Source organism: Sciurus vulgaris, assembly GCF_902686455.1.
Source record: "Sciurus vulgaris genome assembly, chromosome: 1".
Taxonomy (NCBI): Eukaryota; Metazoa; Chordata; class Mammalia; order Rodentia; family Sciuridae; genus Sciurus; species Sciurus vulgaris.
The window spans coordinates 168989261-169010903 of NC_136461.1; the positions used below are offsets into that span (position 1 = coordinate 168989261).

Consider the following 21643-nt stretch of genomic DNA (forward strand, 5'->3'; position numbering starts at 1 on the left):
TCTCCCCACACTACCTTAGAGGGAAAGGCCTTATACAAGGCCTCCTCCCTGCTTGGTGGAACCAGAGTAATGCCACAGCCTGTCCTAGTGTGTGAGTAACCAAACCAGGAGAGACCACACAGTGGCTATTCCAACATGGAAGCCTCCATGGGAAGCCACCTCCAACCAAGGAACATGTCACCCTGAAATCTGGGGGATTCACAGTTTTCTGTCGGAGTCCCTTTACCTTTCAAAAAGATTTTCAGTGACAACTACAATATTTGTTAAGCTCCAGCTCTGGGTTTCTCAAACTGGGGTCTACAAATGCTACTGCCACAGAAGCTCCAGCCTACACAAGGAGTTGTCCCAATGCACCTTAATTTGATACCATTCATACTAAAGAGAAACACAAACTCATCTGGAAAGTCTGGAGCAAGGCCATCCTGATGTTAGCAAGGCAAAGGCTGTAGATTGCCCTCACACAACCACACCCCACACAGCCAAAGCAGAATTTATCAGATAACACCATAGTCTCCCGGAGAGCAAGACTGGCCTGTGACCCAATCATAGCCAGAGGGTCCTGAGGGGAAGTCCCTCAGGTCAAAGACTAAGGGTCTTTGAGGTCAAAGGACTTCTGGGGAGGTTGTCTTCTCCAAGATAGAAAAGAAACCCTTGGGAGAAAATGCCCACTTCTTCAACCAGGTGACCCCTCCATGCCTGATACTGAGGGTGGCTGCAATCATCTCTGACACCAAAAAGACAGGCCCAAGAATGAACCAACATGCCAAGGATCCTGATGAGGTTGGAAAAGATTGGGTTTTGATTAACACCATCCAGCTCTGAACCAACAAGCCTGGAATCACCAACTACAGACATCAGATTCTATGACAGACTGGATTTCCTTATTGTGTAAACCAGTTTTTTAATGATCCTCCCAATACTTGCAGCTGAAGATAATACTTGCAGTCAATCCAGTTGACACAGAGGTGACATGGAGTCAACATGGTGGTGTCTCAGCCAAGATTAAGGAGTCTTTCCTCCATCTAGGAGACAGACAATCAACACACACACAGAGCTGCTTTAATATTGATGGTTGCTCTTTTTTATTGAGCTATTTTTCACTTTGTGTTGTTACATTCTCAGTGGTTTGTAGATGAGGAAACTGAAGCACAGAGAGGTTAGTTAAGTAAATTGCCCACCAATTTACTTGAATTGGTCACTCACCAAATTCATGGCAGAGACAGGTGTGGTCTCCCCACAGTATAAACCAGAGCCCATACTTCAACCCCTTTATACTGCCTCTCAACTCCTCAGAGAGTAACAAGCGACCTAGGGAAGTGGATAGGAAGGGTCACCCAAACATTTCCCAGGGTCTTACTTTCCAATGGGCTCCTATGCCCCTAAAGCCTCCGCTTTAAGGGTTGGAGTTGGTGTTCTACAAACAAAGTCAGATTCACTGGGTTTCACACCCCCATGTCAAGGTCACCGGTGATTCAACAGGTTTTGTCCAACACAGAGAGTCCCCTGAAATTACACGCATAATGTATGACTTAAGTACATTTTTCTTTGGAGAAGGTCAACAGTTTTCCAAGAGATCTGTTATCTAGAAATATAGAGAATCAGCCTCCTGGAGGAATACACCAGACACTTCTGGTTCCTACCAAGTTTTTTAGCACACAGATGGACCTTAGAGGCCATCAAGACCTATGCCCTTGTTATACTGAGAAGGAAAACAAGGTCAAGAAGCAAACTAACCTGCTGAAGCCATAGGGCTGGTTAGGAACAAGACTGGAACCGGATGGCAGAGCCCAGAGTACTGACCTCTCCTGAGAAGTCTGATTTACTGCCTGACTTTCCACCTCTGAATTAACGGGTCCTGACTGCACTTATAAGTGGTTAGATGTTCCTGTCATACGCTCCAAGGCACGCTGTCCTTCCTCTTTCATGCTGTAGTGTTTTCACCTATTTAATTGTCCTGTCCCCAAGTACACTTTCTTCAAAGCTCCATCAGGATAGACCTTGCCATTGTCTCCCAAGCCCTACTGCGGTGGACTCATGATAAATATGGTCAGCTTTCCACATCCACAGGTGTGGATCCACATCCATGGCTCCAACCAACTGATTAGGAAAAAAAATATATATATCTAATTTGTCAATTTGTACAAGAAAATCTTTCTGGAATTTTGATTAGGATTGTGTTGAATTCATAGATTGATTTGGGGAAATTAACTTTCTAAGAATATTTAATATTTTAATTCATTAACAGTACTCTCTCTCTCCATTTATTTTTGTCTTTGAGTTCTTTCATAGTGCTTTGTAGCTTATAGCAAATCTTGCACATATTTTGTTAGATTTAATTCTTAAGTATCCCATGCTCATTGTAAATGATGCTGTTATTTTAATTATAATGTTTAATTGTTCATTGCTAGCATATAGAAATTTAGTTGATTTTTGTGAATTGATCTTAATCTCAAACTTACTAAACTTACTTATTCTAGTAAATTTTTGTGTATTCTTTAGCATTTTCTCAATGGAAAATTATGGCAACTCTGAATAAAGACACTTACATCATCCTTTCCTAAAAAGAAAAAGAGGAAGAAAAGAAAAAGAAAGTACTGAACACATAAAGACTTTTTCTTGTCATTATCCCTTTAACAATACAGTATAACGACTATTTTCATAGTGTTTACAATTATTAGGTGTTATAAGTAATGTAGAGATAATTTTTGGATATATGGGAGGATATGCAAGGTCATAGGCAATTACTATGTCATTTTTTTATAAGGGACTTGAGAATTTGCTGATTTTGATCTTTGCAGGGGTCCTAGAACCAATTCCTCCACAGATACGGAGGGACTTCTATATTTGCTCTTTGAAAAAATGAATGGAGGATGGACAGATGGATAGATGAATGGATGATTAACATCTCCTTAAAGAATAGCCCTTATAAGCCCACCTGAGGTATGGTGCAACCAGCTGCTTTATTCAGTGCCAGCTGAAGTAAGGCTCATGGAGGAAAGGGGACTGAGGAAGAGGAGCAGAAACAAATCCACAACATGGGCAGTGCATGTATGGAAGTCTGGTGCATCTGCCTCAAATAGGGATATGCAAATGAAAGGAGGTGAGGGGGCACCTGAGATCCACACACAAACTGCCTGGCCCAGGCCAGCCTCCCTATGGACCTGCAGGTGTTTTCCAACCAGGAACTTCACTGCAATTGTCTGTGACCTCCTCCTTCTCAAGCACAACTTCTGAGCCATTAATTTTATTTCAGCCTGCAGGGAGCATGCCAAGAACTTCCTGTAGCTCATGAGTCATGATCTCATGGCCCTGAGCACAGAACATCTCCTGAGGGAAGCCAGGGCTGTGGGGGCCCCAGACTCTGAGGGAAGCTCTGCCAGAGGATACACTGACAGAGAAGCAGCACCCAGGAAAGGTCCTGCCGAAGACGCTGGGATAAAGTGTTCAGGGTGCCATGGAAACCTCACTGGGGGGCCAGACCTGAAAGAACTCAGGGCGTACAGAATACTAGGCACTGACCTGGACTCTGGCAGCCCCATGTTTGTTCTCAAGAGTCTAGGCTTGACAGGGTTGCTGAGGGAACACGGGAAGAAAAGCCTGTGTGAGATCGTTCTGCACACTGAAAAGCCCTGCTACTACCAGTTGCTGTGGCTAAACAGAAATTATCAAACCTACAAGACACACTATTCCCTGCCTCTCCTTTCTATTCCTTTTGAATTCGGATTTCTAGGAAGGGTTAAAAAGGAGGGCGCACTCACTAAGTCTTCATTGCAGAGTTGAACACAGCCAAATCTGCCATTAGATAGACACTGAGTGTCTCCTCACCAGCAGGACACACTTCCAAGGCCAAGAAGAGCCCTGCCAGTCCGGAGAGAAGAGCAAACCAAATTTGCTCTTTGCAAATGCAGAAATTGCAGCCTATTCATTCTGCACACACCTTGAGCATACCTACCTTTTGTAATCTCACTTGAGATCATCAACAAATATTTATTCAGCCCCTGCTGTGCAGCAGGATTGTGTTCAACATGTGGTTTCCAGAAGCTATCCAGAATCCTTTTCTCCCCGAAAGCCCTAACCTCATCACCTGCTAGCTTCTAACACTGCATCTTAATATTCTTGTCACTCCTCTGTTCCAAATGACAGGTGCTGGGGAGGCAGTTTTGTCTGGGGATTTATTTCCATTTCAAATGCTGTTGTTTTCCTAGCTTCTGCTATATCAGTTTTTGCTCTTGGCTATGTATAGAATCTATTTTATTTTCTTCTTCCCCTTTGTTTCTCAAATAAACAGGACACACACACACACACACGCACACACACACACACAGAGCTATATTACTGATAATAACTACAAAACACCTCACCCCTGAGGTCCTCAGTTTCCCCACCTGGAAAATAAGAGTATTGAAGAAGATAAGCTGTAAAGAACCTTTCAATTCTCTTTCTGGGATCCTGGGATTCTGGGCAGCCAGATCTTCATTTTTTTAAATAAGGAAAGGAAGCTGAGGCAGGGAGAAGCACCCAGGTCATGGACAAAGTAGAGATCAGAGATATTAAAACTGCCAAATTGCCAAGTTGCTGTGTTCCATGTATTAGATGGCCTGGATTATAAAAACCACTATGAATAGATCATCTGTGTCCAAAAGAAGAGCAAAACTGTTAGATTGAAGTGAGTTGAAACTATTAAGTGTTCAAAGTCTCCTTATATCATTATTTTGTTACTAGGTACTAATCAAAAAGGTTGACTCTATGGCTGGGGTTGTAGCCCAGTGGTAGATAGAGCACTTGCCTACCACGTGTGAGGCACTGGGTTCGATTTTAGGCACCACATAAAAATGAATTAATTAAATAAAGGTGCATTGACAACTAAAAAATTATATATATATATATATCTATATATATATATATATATATATATATTTATAATCTTTAAGAGGTGGAGCCTTGTGGAAGGTCCTTAAGTCATTGGGGGTGTGCCCTTGAAGAGGATAGAGGGACCTGACTCTTCCTCCCCTTATCTTGCTTCCTGGCCACGAGGTAAGTGGTTTTGCTCTACCACACAACCCTGCTGTGATGTGCTGCTTTACCAGAGGCTCAAAGCAATGGGGCTAATTGACCCTGGGCTGAAATCTCCAAAACTGTGAGCCAAAAATAAACCTTTTCTCTTTTTAAGTTAATCGCCTTTTAACTTAAGGTAATTAAGTTTGATTATAGTGATAGAAAGCTGTCTAGGGGTGGCAGGAGCCAAAGAAGATCAGGCAAGAGGAGGAAAGTGTTTCATCCCTCTTCAGTTTGGATGTGAGCCATCAGCTTTGATGCTTGGCCCCCTGGACATCTCTTCAAATGGCAGGCTGTGGTCGCTCAGAACACAACCCACCTCCAATACCTGTGGAACCAGACAGAAAAAATTAAAAATTAGACATTGCCTTCTCCACCCTCACAAATTCTTGGAGAGCCACTATGAGAAAAGGATACAAACACATGGACAGGGAAAAAATTGCAGAAAGAAAGTAACTCAATTTGTATTAAAAAGGCAAGGAACTCCTGCACCAAAGAAAATCACACCTCCCTAGAGGAGGTAGCTGAAGACAGGCCAGCCAGCACAAGCTGGAGCTTGAGGGGGAAGGCTGGGGAAGAGGAGAGACAGAAGGGAGGCCCAGAGGAGGAGGTAATTGATGGACTGAGTGTAATTTGGAGGAAATGTGGCACTCAGAGAGGATTATTAGTTTGATATATATGAATCGTGCTGTGCAATGCCCCCCCACACCGTGCCTCCTGTAGGAATTTCAAGACTGTAACAAGATTAAAATCCCTTTATGAGGTTTTCTTGAAGTTGGAAATACATACATTTTTTTTGACTGCTACTACCCCTTGCTATGATGGATGCAAAGTCTTATACTGGTTGCATTCTGGTGAGCTTTGTGCCTGAGTTGACTTCAAACCTGTTATCTGCTGGGTTTAAGGAGAGTGTGCATCAGAAGAAGGGCCTTAGTTTGAAGTAAAAGGATACTGATTCCAATCATAATTGCCTGGAGTGGTTTAGCCTCTAATGCCTCCATCTGAAAAGAAGACAGGGCTGGGGGTATAGCTCAGTAGGTAGAGTGTTTGCCTTGCAAGCACAAGGCCCTGGGTTCAAATCTCCAGCACCACAAAAAAAAAAAAAAAAAAAAAAAAGAGAGAGAGAGAAAGATAAAAGAAGACAATAATTTCTAAACTAATATAAGGTATGTACAGTAGTCCTTAACAAAGAGACCCTGGAACCACCCTGAAAAACTTTCCCAAAGACCCTATGCCCATAAAAATGAAGAAAGTCCTGAAAGTAGATGAATCTGAAAACCATCACAATAAGTGAAAGAAGTCAGACCCACACACCATATGTTGTATGATTACATTTATAAGAACAGTCAAGAGAAGACACTTGTATGGAGAAAGATCATAGGTTAACGGTTGTCTGGAGCCAGGGTGGACAAAAGGAATGATGGATGGCAAACAAGCCCAAAGGGTGCTTGGGTGATAGAAATTATTTAAAAGAAGAGTACAGTGATGGTTTCACAACTAATACTAATAATCACTGAATTACATGCTTAAAGGGATAAATGTTATGATATATAAATTATACCTCAATTAAACTAAAAATGTTCCTCGTCAACCTCACTTTGGTAGTACTGGTGGGGGAAGAGGGAATGCATGTTCTCAAAGAATTTTCTCCGATTAGTTCTTACACATACCCTCCCTGCCCACCCATGAGTATGGATACAAACCCTTGCTCCTCAAAGAGTGGTCCATGGCCAGCAATATCAGCCATCCTCTGGGAGCTTGCTGGGAATTCAGACTCTGAGGCCCCACCACAGAATTAATTTGTGGTTTCAAGTTGATGAGCCCATTCAAGTCTGAGAAGCACTGCTCTAGAACATTCTGAAAACAATGAGAGCTGGGCCCTCCCAAAGTCTGTTTTCTTGTCATGTCATCGTCTTTGGTGAATACAACACTTGATAGGAGACCTTTTTCAGAGAACATTCTTGTTTTCCTGAAACCAAGTACTTGGACAAAAAACAAATAGCTTCTTTTCAAATTAAAGTCCTTCGTTATTTGTTATAAACAACACTAATCAGTGTTGCCTGCCTGCCTCAAAGACTGGACCAGATGTTTACGTGAGGCTGCATCCAAGAGTGAAATACCAGGCATCCAAAGACTGTAGCTCTCACCTCCCTTTCTGGATGGACATCGGTGAATCCAAATGCCCATTTACTATTGCTGAGAGGCCTCCCCACAATCTGTCGTGTTGGGAAGCCGCCCCCACTGATATTTCTCTAACCCCATGTAGCACAAATATCAGATGGTTAGCACTACACACTGGAAAACAACCCAAAGATGGAACAATTTTATAAGCATTCGTATTTTGATGCTGCAAAGCAAATAAGACAACAGGGACCTGATTTCTAATTGGTCTGGTTCTGGCAAAAATTGTGTTTTAAGAAACTGCTTTGGGGACCTGTTAACTGCAGAACCTAAAGACTTTCCCTCCCCCCAGAAGATATTGGCACTGAACATTGACCTCAGGTACTTAGGTCAATGTTTGTAATTTTCACTCTAAAACATGGGAAACATTATTTTAGTCATGTTAGAAATTTTTATTATCTTTAAACAACAAAATTATTTGGAAAACATCTTCTTTTGGCATAATCCTATCTTATTAAGCAAGATGCTTATTTTTATTATCATTATTAATGAATGTTAATTTTATGAATTAACGGGTTTGACTGTGACATTTTAATATACTCATATATCATGCTTCGATCATATCCACCCTCCCTAGTTCCGTCCTTTGCCCTCCCTTCTCCCTCACTCCCCCCACCGGTTTCCTTTCCCTTCCCTAATAATCCTCTTCTACTTTCAAGACATCATTTTGGATTTTTTTGGTTTTTGGTTTTGATTTTTATTTTCCATTCATGAAAGAAAACATGTGATATTAGTCTTTCTGTGTCTAACTTATTTTGCTTCCCACGCTGACTTCCAATTCTGTCTATTTTGCTACAGATGACATGCCTTTATTCTTCTTTAGGCTGAATAATACTCCATTGTGTCTATATACCACATTTTCCATTTTTTAAATCCATTCATCTGTTGACTGTCACTGAGGCTAATTCCATAATTTGACTATTGTGAACAGTGCCACCATAAACATGGGTATGCAGATAACTATTTTGTATACTGACTTCATTTCCTCTAGGAGAAAATTACCCAGGAGTAGCATAACTGGATCATATGATAGCTCTATATTTTTAGTTTCTTGAGAAACCTCCACATACTGTTTGCCATAATGATTGTACCAATTTACATTCCCATCAACAGTGTCTAAGTGTCCCTTCCTCCCCAAATTCTCACCAGCATTTGTTATTCTTTGGGATTTTTTTGTAATTTTATCTTCTGTTTCTGTTTGTTTTGATAATAGCCATTCTGACGAGGCTGAGATGGAGTCTCAAAGAAGTTTTGATTTGCATTTATTTCCCTGATGGCTAAAAATATTTAGCACTTCATATTTTTATTGGTCATTTTTACTTCTTTGGGGAAGTATCTGTTCAGATCTTTTGTCCATTTATTGACTGGTTTACTTGTTCTTTTGTTAAGTTTTTTGCATTTTCTACACCAATATCAATCCTCTGTCAGATGATAAACTAGAAGAATTTTCTCCTATGCTGTAGATTGACCCTTCACTCTGTTGATTGTTTCCTTTGCTCTGCAGAAGCTTTTTAATTTGATGCAATCCCATTTGTTAATTCTCCCTTTTATTTCCAGAGCTATTGGAAGCCTGTTGAGGAAATCATTGCCTAATGCCAATATCTCGAAGGGTTTCCTCTGTTTACTCTAGTAGGTTCAAAGTGTCAAGTCTTTCATTAAGATCTTTGATCCAAGTCACTGAGCTGCCGCTGAAGACTTAGAAACCTCCCTGGCAAGACACCTCTCACGCCTTCTTCCACAGCCGCCTTCCACAGGCTGTTTCCAACCAAGAAAAGAATTGTATCATATGTATGCTATCTGGAACCTCCACGCTTTCAACCTCCTTGCTGATGCAAGTTAGGTGACGACCTGCTTCTTGCTGGCACTGAGGAGTATATCCATATAAAAAATCAACAGAGAATGACAAGAATATTCTTACTACTGTCCAAGGGATCGCTGATGATTACCATCAAAGAAACCAGTGAAGGTGTTTTAAGAAATTTGCTTGTGATGGTACCATAATTGAGCATCCAGAATATTGAGAAATCATTCAGCTACTGGGGAACCAGCACAAGATCACATGCCAGTTCCTGGTAAAGATTGGACTGACCCAGGATGACAGTTGACAGTTTGTGGGTTTTAAGTGCTGTGGCTCACTGAAACTGAGCATTTACTTGCAATAAGTAGAATATCCTTTCTGTCCTTTGTCAAAAGTCTTTAAATCTCACAGTGTGCATAATATAACCATTTGTGGTCTGCTTTTAACTTGGACTAGTGTAACTCCTTCATGCAACAAACTGAAAAGAGCCATGAAAACAAGATGTTTGGGCTAGGGATGTAGCTCAGCTGGTGGAGTGTTTGCCTCACAAGCACAAGGCCCTGGGTTCAATCCTCAGCACTGCAAAGAAAAAAAAAAGATGTTTGATCCACTTTGAGCAGATTTTTGTATAGAGGGAGAGAGAATATTGTTTCAATCTGTATATGCATTATCCAGTTTTTCTAGCACCATTGTTAAAGAGGCTATCTTTTCTCCAATACAAGAATCAAATGGCTATCAATGTGTGTGGGTTTATTTCTGGATTTTCTATTCTATTCCACTGGTTTATGTGTCTGTTTTTGTTACTTGGGCTCTGTTGTGTATTTTGAAATCGGATACTGTGTTGCTTCCAGCATTCTTCTTTTTGCTCAGGATTGCTTTGGCTATTCATAGTCTTTTGTGCTTCCATATGAATTTCAGAGGTTGCTTGGTTGTTTTGTTTTGTTCTGTTCTATGAAGAATATCTGGTATTTTGATGAAGGCTGCATTGAATCTACAGATAGCATTTGGTGGTATGGCCATTTTAACTATTCTGACTCATGAAAAATAGTAGATTTTTCTAGTGTCTTCAATTTCTTGCTTCAGTGTTTTATAATTTCCATTGCAGGAATCTTTTACCTCTTTTGTTAGGTTTATTCCTGAGGCTATTGCGAGCAGGGTTGTTTTCCTGATTTCTCTCTTGGTGAATTCACTATTGGTTTCTAGAAAGGCTACTGATTTTTGTGTGTTGATTTTTTGTATCCTGTTACTTTGCTTAATTTATCAGGTTCTAAGACATCTTTGACAGTATGTGTAGGGTTTTCTAAGTATATAATTATATCATCTACAAACTGGGATAATTTGACTCCTCCTTTACTGTTTGTATCCCTTTTATTTATTTCTCTTTTCTGATTGCTCTGGCTAAAATTTCAAGTACTATATTGAATAAGAGTGGTGAGAATCCTTGTCCTGTTCCTGATTTTAGAGGAAATGCTTTCAGTTTTTCCCATTCAATATGGTGTTGATCATGGGCTTTTTTGTATATAGCCTTTATTATGTTGAGGTACAATTCTTCTAAACCTAGTATATTCAGTGATTTTTATCATGAAGAGATGCTGAATGTTACTGAAGACTTTTTCTGTAGTTATTGAGATGATCACATGATTTTTATCATTGATTCTATTTATTTGTTGTATTGTTTATTGATTTGCATATGTCGAATCATCCTTGCATCTCTTGAATAAGACCAACTTGACCATGGTGTATGATCTTTTCATTCTGTCATTGAATTCAGTATGCAGGTATTTTATCGAGAATTTTGCATTTATGTTCATCAAAGATTGGCATATTTTTCTCTTTGTTGTTTTTGTTGTGTTATCACATTTTGGTAGAAGGGTAACACTGCCTTTGTAGAATGAGTTTGGAAGGGTTTCTTTCCTTTTTACTGTATGTAATAGTTTGAGGACCATTGGTGCTAGTTCTTTAAAAGTCTGATAAATTCAATGGTAAATCCATCAATCCTGGACTTTTCTTCATTAGGAAATATTTTTGTTACTACTTCAATCTCATTGCTTGCTACTGATAAATTTAGGTTTTTATATCCTCTTAGTTTTTATATCCTCTTAGTGCAGCAAACAATTGGTTCTTGTTTTTTAATCCAATCAGTTAGTCTGCATCTTTTAATTGGATAATTAAGACCATTTAAAACTTTGTACATCTCTTCTAGATTTTCCAATTTATTGACATACAACTTTTCAATATATTCCTTAATGATCCTCTGAATTTCAGTGGTATCTGTTGTAATATTCCCCTTTTTCAACTCTAATTTTGTTTATTTGAATCTTCTCTTTCACTTTCTCCTTCTTTTGGTTTATTTGACTAAGGTTTTGTCAGTTTTGTTTGTCTTTTCAAAGAACCAACTCTTTGTTTCATTGATTCTTTAGATTAGTCTTTGTTTCTTTTATTTCTGCTCTGATCTTTCTTATTTAGTTCCTTCCGATTTTTCTGATTTGGGATTTGGTTGGGGTTTTTTTTCCTAGATCTTGGGGTATATCATTAGGTTACATATTTAGGATCTCTCTTTTTTTATATAGCTTTACTTTTATATTTATTTATTTTTACGTGGTGCCAAGGATGGAACCCAGTGCCTCACATGTGCTAGGCGAGTGCTTTACCACTGAGCTACAAACCCAGCCCCTCTCTTTTTTTAGTATAGGCATTCATAGTTATATACTTCCCTCTTAAGTTCTGGTAGGTTGTGCTTCTATTTGCATTTGATTCTAGGAATTTTTAATCACCCTTGAATTTCTTCAATGACCCACCATTTGTTCAAAAGTATAACACTCAGTCCCCATGTGTTCACATGATTTCTGTAGTTTCTCTTACTATTAATTTCTATTTTAATTCAATTATAATGTGATAAGATGAAATAAATTATTTCAAATTTTATAGTTATTAAGATTTACTTTATCACCTAAAATCGGATCTTTTTTTGGAATAAATTTCACATAATGATGAAAATGTGAATTTTGCAGCTATTAGATGGAATATTCTGTAGATGTCTCTTAAATTCATTTGACTCTCATGTTTCTTTGTAATTTTGTTGTCTGGATGATCTGTCTATTGGTGAGAGTATTGAGAGATATTGAAGTCACCCACTATTATTGTATTGGGGCCTATCTCTCCCTTTATGTCCTTTAGTGTTCGTTTTACAAAATTGGATGCTCTGATGTTCAGTGCACATATATTTATAATCATTCTCTCTTCTTGATAAATTGTTCCCTTTAGTAATATGCACTGACCTTCTTTGTCTTTTCTGATGAGTTTTGGCTTGAAGTTTGTTTTATCAGATATGAGTGTAGCTACTCCTACTTATTTTTTCTTTATCCCATTTGCTTAGAATAACATTTTCCATCCTTTTACTTTCAGTCTGTGAATGTCTTTGCTGATAAGATGAGTCTCTTGCAGGCAGCAAACAATTGGTTCTTGTTTTTTAATCCAATCAGTTAGTCTGCATCTTTTAATTGGATAATTAAGACCATTTATATTCAGAATTTTTATTTAAAGGCATGACATAGTACATGTCATTGTGTTGTTTTTCTTCTGGTTCTTTTAAATAATCTATGTTCACTTGTTTCTCCTTTATTCATCTTAAAGTTTTGATGGTTTATTGAATTAGTAATGCTTGGATCCAGTTGAAGAATTTGTAGAAAAAGAAAGGAAGAGAGAAAGAAAGAATACGTCAATAAGATCAAATAAGAAAGAAATAAAGAAAAAATGGGTCAAAAATTTCTCCTACCTGAGATACTTGGATTGGAGATGTGTCCTTCTGGGTCTTCTAATATTGGAGTCTTCCAGGCATAGCAGGGAGATAGTGGGTCTTAGCAGAAACCAGTTGTGATTCCTCTCAACTCCATCCAAATGGATAGGGATATGGTATGCTGGCACACCCTGTCCCTTGTGTCTCACCAGGCAAGTTAAGAGAATATTGACAACAGAACAACTGTATTCACTCCTGAGACCTTTTGTATGCACACTCAGAAGCCTGTTGAAAGTCAGAGGCACTAAAATCCTCATATGTTGACTGAGCTTCAGAAATCTATGGACCAGTGAGGGGAACACACTTGCCCCAGAAGCCCTCAGTCTGTGAGCCAGGGGAATAGCAAACATCCAAGTCATGAGTATTCAGGAATGCCTCTCTCAGCAGGGTAAGCAATCACACTGCAAGTTCTGCACTGGATGGCAGGGATGCAGGCAGGGTCAGGGTGTGGGGGTCAGCTGAGTGATTTGCCAGTTTCTTTCTTTTTTTTTTTTTTTTTTTTTTTTTTTTTTCAATTTTTGATTTGCCAGTTTCAGTCGAGGTGCTATTAGACCTCCCCGCATCCTTACCAAACCACATATGATTGGTCTCACTCTTCATCACAGAAGGCAGGACCACAGACTTCCAGTCCCCTTCCCATGCATCACAGCCCACATTCCCCACTTCTCAAAGTCCTCTCCAGGTTGTGACAGACATTTCCTCTATTCAGTACTATCTCAATTATCTCATGTGGCTGTCTTCCCTCGGTCACTGCAGTTGGGCGTCCCCAGGGACCTTGAGTTGATTGTTCTGTTTTCTTTTTCCCAGGGAAGTTCAGTCCCTGGGAAAGACCCTTCTCACGATGGCTCCTGGTTGTAGCACCCTTAGAGTTTGCCAAGTGATGTAATGAATCTCTTCTCTAAAGCTACTTTGTTATGCAGGAGGAGTCACTGTCAGGCCAAAACCCTGGTTTGAAGCTTTTCAGACCCTTTTGGCTCTCTGAAGAGCACCTTGGCAGCAGGCAAGAACAAGCACCTAACAAAAGGTGGCAAGAAGGGAGCCAAGAAGAAATTTTTCTAAGAACATTTGGTATAATGTGAAATCATCAGCTATGTTCAATATAAGAAATATTGGAAAAACATTAGCCACAAGACCTCAAGGAATCAAAATTGCATCTGATGGCCTGTGTTTGAATTGAGTCTTGCTGATCTGTGGAATAATTAAATTGCATGTAGAAAGTTCAAGCTGATTACTGAGGATGTTCAGGGCAAAACTGCCTAACTTCCAATGCATGGATCTTAGCAGTGACAAAATGAATTTCATGGTCAAAAGAATGGCAGACCATGATTGAAGCTCATGTTGATATCAAAACTACTGATGGTTATTTGCTGCATCTGTTCCTTGTTGGTTTTTACTTTAAAGAATGCAACAATCAAATACAGAAGACCTCTTCCACTCAGCACAAACTGATCTGCCTAATCTGGAAGGATATCATGGAAATCATGACACCAAAGGTGCAAAAAATGACTTGAAAGAAGTGATTGATAAATTGATTCCAGAGAGTATTGAGAAAGATATAGAAAAGGTTCACAATCTATTTATCCTCTTTATGATGTCTTTGCAAGCAAAGTAAAAAATGCTAAAGAAGCCCAACTTGGAATTGGGAAAACTCATGGAGTTTCCTAGTGAAGATAGTAGTTCTGGAAAAGCTGGGGATGAGACAGGTGCTAAAGTTGAACAAGTTGATGAATATGAACCACCAGTCCAAGAATCTGTTTAAAATTCAGATTTTTAATAGTGACAAATAAACAGTCTTGTTTGTGGAAAGGGAGGGAAGCTTGTAAGAAGCATGGCTTTGCCCCACAGTTAGGACTGCTAGTTTGCTGTCATCATTAGGGTTTTCTGCCATCTCCCACTTACCTTATGCTTGCAGGATCAGTTCCCCACCATGAACAGGGTAGCAGGGACTGAAGTTCCAAATCACTTTGTACTTTTCTCTGATTTGTCATTTTGCTTCTCCATGCTGATAAGGTTTCCAGTCACTTCTCTGTTGGTTCAAGAGGTCTTCTCTTTCTCTGCAAGGAATATAGTTTCCCCTTTGTTGCCCTGACTCTTCTCGCTTGCAGAGTCATCTGAAGGGTATTCTGTTCTACCATCTTCCCATTAGAAGTAACTTAAAGAGTTCTATCCTGCTCTGTCACTAACCAGCCCAGGGTCTGCTCACCATTCCTGGATTCCATGGGTATCTTTATATTTCCTCATGAACTCTGCCTCTAAAAGAACAGCAGGAAAAAGGAAAGATTGGTAAAGCTAGACCAGTTGTCTGTGTTCCTTTGGAGGTCTGGGTATGATAATTAACAAAATTTTCATTTTTATTTGATGTTCCTCCTTTCAGAGAAGTTAAACTCATAAGGGGATTTGAAGATGGCAGATAAATTTTGAACCAAGTTAAAAAAAATCAAACAGTCTAAAAATTACTGCAAAAGAATATTCATCCACTCTTTCCAACAGTAGAAAGTGTAAAGAATTTTCTAAACTCTGTAAAAAATGTGAAAAACTTTTTTCATGTATTACTTTACATATAGTCAATGTGGGAGGAGAGAGAATAATGGACTCATGAACTTTGGGGCTCTCAGGCCAAAGATCCAGAGTCACAACCCAGAAAGGTGAAGAAAAGGAGAAAAGGGTCTGGAGCCGGAGCAGGCTGGCCAGTCTGTTGACATCAGATGAGTGTGCTTCAACTACAGTAGCTAGAGAGCAGCCCAGTGATTTAGGGCCCTTGTGATGTCTTCCACACACCATGGAAAGAACATGGTGTGCTTCTCATGCCCCAGTTTTACTTCCCAAGATGTGAAGAATACACAGTTTGAACTATGACACAGAGTGAATGAGCTCTTGAGGCCTATATTACCAGTATCAGCTGTTACTGACACATCATTATGAACAGTCATACTAACCCTGTCAGAATCCATTCCAGAGATATCAACAATTACCAAAAAGAGATGAATAACTATCTATACTAGAGCAGTATTGGGTGGTAAAAAAAGTGTTTAAACACAAATGATCAAAACATGCATGTTTCATGAGATTTAGATGATGTATTCCAATTTGGGCTTATATTCCTGGGTGAAAGATGGCCAACCGTGACTCTAAAGAAAGATAACATCTTAATCATTTATTTCCACACTACTGTTTCTCCAAGGTTAAGTGGGCTGGGTGGCTCACAGTGCAGCAGAAAATGCTGTGGGGAAACATTTGCTGTGCTCTCCTTGCTGAAGGATTGCATTGATTGGTGACTAAGCTGTTTGTATTGGAAGCATTATCACTCACTTTGCCATTGAAATCACCCTGTTGGGAAGGTGAAGGTCAGAGGCTTGTGGGCCCTTCCAACTCAGCTCAGAGATAGGGTTCAGGCTACAGCTGGTCAGCAGCAGACACCCTAGGGACGGTCTCCATAACCAGACACAATGTGGAGGGGAGGGCTCAGAAGTATCACTTGGCAATTGATGGAGCCACTTGGCAGGTCAGGAGAGTCTCCTCTGAAAAACCCAGAAAAGACTTGAAGTATTTAACATATTATATTTTGGGGATAGATAATAAATTAAATGTCAGTATGATGGAGCAAGAAAAGGAACCTCACTGCAGTCAGTAGATGCTGATTATGATATGAGATCTGGGGAGAAAACAAATCATTGTTGGCAGCATGGAAAGAAATGAGTATGTGTGTCAAGGTTAAAGAAAAATCTCTTCTGTTTGAAGTGGAGACTTGCTTTGAGCCCTGCAGGAGAGTTGCTGCCTGGCTAGATGAGAGAGAAGAACATTATGAATACAGAGTGGAGAAATATAGTATGCTTGATCCTGGATGAAGTAGATTGAACATTGGAAATAATGAGAGAGAAAACGGCTAAGATGGGACCAGACTGAAGAGGATGGCTTTTTATCTTCTGACTATAATAACATGAAAATGTTTATCTTGCAGTTCAACTTCACTCAATAAGGAGCAGCTGCCTGCCACACTGTGTCAAGGATTCTAAGGCAGAGTTTGGGCTTTTGAGAAAATATTAGCAATGTCTGCCCTCAAAGTTGGATAGAGGTCCACATGTCTGCTGACTTAGTCCTGTAGTAGAGGAGAGCCATGAGAAGTTCAAAAGCAAACCAACCTTATTAAACAGAGACAGTTTTATATCAACATGCTAATTACAAAACTGAAATAAAATTTGCTATGCTGGGGATTGAACCCAGGGCCTTGAACTTTCAAGGCAAGCACTCTATGAATTCAGCTATATTCCCGGCCCCTGCCTGGGAATTTTTAAGCTTCAAAAGTTGTGGTGAGGAAAAGATGCACTAATAACTGCATGTTGAATTTAACTTGTTTATTGATTCATTCAATGAATAATTTTTTGTGACTACATAAAGAATCAAGAATAAATGAGGACAAGAAATTTTGCTTCCGAGACCCAGGAGTTTAGACCAGTAAGGGAGACTGAGAAGTAAGTCATCCACCAAAGCTACAGAGGGACAAGTTGAGGATACAATGGTAGCTGAAAAGCGGTCCCCAGAAGATATCCATGCCCCATCCTTAGAACTTGTGATTGCTGCTTCACATGGAAAAAGGAGGGGGCAAAAAAGAAGAAAGGAAGACCTTGGTAGATGTGATTAAGAACTCATGGAGGAGTGGTTCATTCAGGACGCTTGGGTCTAGTTTGTGAACTGATTCTGGCTGATTGAAGCAAAAAAGATTCCCTGGAAGGGCATGGGGTGGGATACAAAAACATCTATAGAGGGTTAACAGGGTCTAGAAGGACTAGAGGAGCAATCTCAGAAAAGGGAGAGAACCCTAGAAAGCTCTAAATGCCAATGGAAAGAACGAAACTACCCCCACTGGAAATAATGAATGCTTTCTTACCATCTCTCTTGTCTTTGTGTCACTGTCTCGGATCCAAAAAGCCAGAAAGTACATTCTGATTGAATAAGACTTGCACTGCTTGAGGTGGGAGAAAAAGAATGCCTCCCACTTTAGCTTCCTCGGAGGAAAGAGAAATAAGGGATCCCACAATAAGGGGATTCTGCCCCATATTCCATAAGGTTTTGATTTTTTTATTTTTTTAAATTTGTTCTAGTTGGTTATACATGACAGTAGATTGCATTTTGATACACTGTACTCAAATGGAGCTTAACTTCTCATTCCTCTGGCTGTACATGGTGCTGAGTCACACCACTAGTGTAATCATCCGTATGTATAGGAAATAATATCCATCTCATTCCACCATCCATCCCATCCCCACTGCCCACCCTTCCCCTCACTCCCCTCTGTACAATCCAAAGTTCCTTCATTCTTCCCTACCCGCCCCCCTCCCACTATGGATCAGCATCCACTTATCACAGTAAACATTTGGGCTTTGGTTTTGGGGGATTGGCTTATTTCACTTAGCTTAACATTCTCTAGTTCCATCCATTTACCTGCAAATGCCATACTTTCATTCTTATTTAAGGCTGAGTAAAATTCCATTGTGTACCACATTTTCTTTATTCATCTGTTGAAGGGCATCTATGTTGGTTCCATAGTTTAGCTATTGTGAATTGAGCTGCTACAAAAATTGAGTGGCTGTGTCACTGTAGTGTGCTGATTTTAGGTTCTTTGGGTATAAACCAAGGAGTGGGATAGCAGCTGGGTCAAATGGTGGTTCTGTTCCAAGTTTTCTAAGGAATCTCCATACTGCTTTTCATAGCAGTTGCACCAATTTGCAGTCCCACCAGCAATGAATGAGTGTCCCTTTTCCCCCCATATCCTCACCAACACTAATTATTGCTTGTATTCTTAATAATTGCCATTCTGACTGGAGTGAGATAAAATCTTAGTTTTGCATTTCTCTAATTGCCAGAGATGAAGGTTTTCATATTAATAACCAGAAACAACAAAAATACATACCAGGAGATGCCTAATCCAGTCTTAGGTGGCTTTTGGGGAAATGTGATATTTAAATCAGAACCTACAGAGCCAGTAGAACCCAGCCACAGGTGTTTGTAGAGTTGAATTATTTCACAAGCACACACACACACACACACACACACACACACACAAAGTAAGTCCTACATGTTAACCTCTCAGCTGACTGACACGCTCAGCCCTAAACAGTTCATTAGCCCTCTCTCCTATTTTCATGTCTCATTACTGCACTCCTGACCACAGTGTAAAATTAACCCAAAAGGATTTGAAAAGGAGGATAGAGAATATGGACTGAATCAAAAGATACCACCTATGGCTCCTCTGGACTTTACCAGAACTTTGACGTGGAATCCCCCATGTACCCTGGGCACTGAGAGCAAACAGTGCCATTTCTGCAATTGATGAAATGTGTATGGCATTGCTTAGCAACTCCATGCTGTTGATGTGACTAACTCTTTGCCTAGACATCTATGAGTATAACATGGACTCTCTGGAGAATGTAACTGAGTCACAATTCTACTTTAATGAGATCAGGGAAGAGTAAAAACATTATTTACCTACGTGGTTGCCCACAGTTCCTGAAATGAAGCAGAACTCTAGGACCTTCAGGTGAGATGACTCAGAAGACTGAGGAGAGATAATGAGGATGAATGAGGACAGCAAGTTTCAAGAGCAGGCTGGAAATAAATCCTGTTAACATCATCCTTGTGCAGAGGTCTAAGGGTCTCTGTCGTCCTGGTTACCAGGATAGGTCTGAGATGCTCCGTAGTCAGCAGGATCTAAGTTAGACACAAACAATGCCTTACCATTGTTCTTAAATTGAGGCTTTATGCCTGGAAGTTTCCTGGAAAGAATGCAATATTCATACTTTACGGTTAAGATTAAAAGCAAATTTACTAAACATTTAGCTAACGCATACCCAACTATTTACAGATATACCATTTTGCTATGGCTTAAATAAGCCCATAAAATTCACCTGTAGACCACTGGAGTCTGCCATCTTCCCACCACAGGTTAGTCCTCAGAGTCATGGCCTGTCTCCCCCTTGTGCCGATGCCTTCTTGTCCCAATGTCAGAGGATGCACCACTCAGGAAAGGAGTCAGATGACAGGTCTACCCCTACATAGTAGTAGGCCATGAGCAACTCTCCAAGTCCCAGGTTCCTCACCCATAAACGGGGCAAAATAATAGAGCTGTCCTGGAAATGCAATGTGATACTGTAAATAAGCACCTATCCCTGCCTGGGGCGTAAGAAACCCTCAACAGATAGGAACTGTCTTCTGTCAGGTTGGAATCCCAGCTATTCCACTTACCCCTTGTTGACCTTGTCTAACCTGAGCCTCTATTTCCTCCTCTGTACAAGAGTGAAATAGCCAGTCTTTCAATATCCTTGAGAATATTAAATAAGATAATGTATTAAAAAAGAGTCTGCCACAGAATGGATATCAACTGATAATTCATTTACTAGTGGGAATGTTTGGGGGGCTTCTATTCATTGTTCCCTTTCATGCAGACTAAGCTAACACATGGATAGTTAGGTTTATCTGGGGTTTTCTTCCAGAAAAAGACAAATTTCTCTAAGTTATTAAGGTTTTTATAAGCAACTTTAGGGGCAAGATTATTTCTTTTATAGCTCAAAGTCTCAGTGTCCAGACCACAATAGACAAAACTGAATTAAAAGAAATTCTTCTCTGTCCCCAACTTCCTACCCATAACAGCCCTGTTCTCCTCTTTTTATACAGTTTCTGGAGAATCTTATTTTTTGACTTTATAAGAAAGAGGTTAGGCTCAGAAAGCACAATACTGGCAATAAAGATTACATTCTGAAAATTATGGATTATGTCCTTTCCTAATCTTAATAATTAGAATTAAGATAACATTAAAAACCTCTTTCTTTAAATTAGTTAAGGAGCTATTTAAACCATTATGCAAAGTTAGAGTTTGGGGGAAGGGAGTTCATGCACTCCAGAAACACAAATCAAAATACAGGGGAAAAGTATTAGAAATTCAATTAATAAAGTATTAAATGTACATAGTTTATAAATAAATTCTATATGCTAAAGGTAAATGACTAAAAAATTTTATAGGGTTAGACCTTACATAATTTAAAAAGTGGTCAGGTGCTATGGCACACACCTGTAATTCCAGCTACTCAGGAGGCTGAAGCAGGAGAATCTCAAGTTCCCAGTCTCAGTAATTTAACAAGACCTTGTCTCAAAATTTAAAAAATAAATAGAAGGTCTGGAGATGCAGTTCAATGGTAAAGCACTCTTAGGTTCAATTTCCAGTACCACAAAAATAGAGTCTTTGGAGATCATTAACTTAAATCATGTATTTAATGTCAAGATTTGCCATTATTCTTTTTATTTTATTTATTTATTTATTTAGTTAGTTATTTATTTAGTTAGTTAGTTGGTTAGTTAGTTAGTTATTATTTTTGGCACTAGGTATTGAACCTAGGGGCATTTTACCACTAAGTTACATCCCCAACTTTTTTTTTTTTTTTAAACAGGGCCTCTCTAAGTTGCTTAGAGACTCACTAATTTACTGAGGCTGGCCTGAACTTGTGATCCTCCTGAGTAGCTGAGATTACAGGCATGTGCCATTGCCTGCATTCTTATATCCAAAAATCATGACATTTTAACCTTCGTTACTTTGCATGTAAGAGTTACCCATATTAAAAACTTCATACACAGATTTTTTTTAAGTCATCAATGGACCTTTATTTTATTTATTTATTTATAATGAAATGCTGAGAATCAAACCTAGTGTCTCACACATGCTAGGGAAATGCTCTACCACTGAGCTATAACCCAAGCCCACATACACAGATTTTAAAGGCCCAGTGCTCTTATTGAGCTTATTTGATGAGAGGGAGGAAAGACGG

The 21643-nt window shown here is 39.5% G+C and overlaps 1 protein-coding gene, 1 long non-coding RNA gene and 1 pseudogene across 4 annotated transcripts in view; 1 reads left to right on the forward strand and 2 right to left on the reverse strand.

The window, feature by feature from the left end:
• RAD54B (RAD54 homolog B) overlaps positions 1-21643 on the reverse strand; it is a 744820-nt gene that overhangs the window by 567156 nt on the left and 156021 nt on the right. The window lies entirely within an intron of this gene.
• Positions 1427-19926, reverse strand: LOC306669627. Of its 2 annotated transcripts, none has more exons than XR_013766178.1 (3): positions 19733-19926; positions 19314-19535; positions 1427-1503 (listed from the first exon to the last, which is right to left on the reverse strand). It is a non-coding gene; the product is annotated as an uncharacterized lncRNA (long non-coding RNA). The 2 variants fall into 2 exon arrangements; XR_013766179.1 differs by lacking the exon at positions 1427-1503 and adding an exon at positions 16358-18343.
• On the forward strand, positions 11217-15076 carry LOC306669621 (small ribosomal subunit protein eS1-like; annotated as a pseudogene). The gene has a single exon. The product of its transcript is annotated as a small ribosomal subunit protein eS1-like (transcript).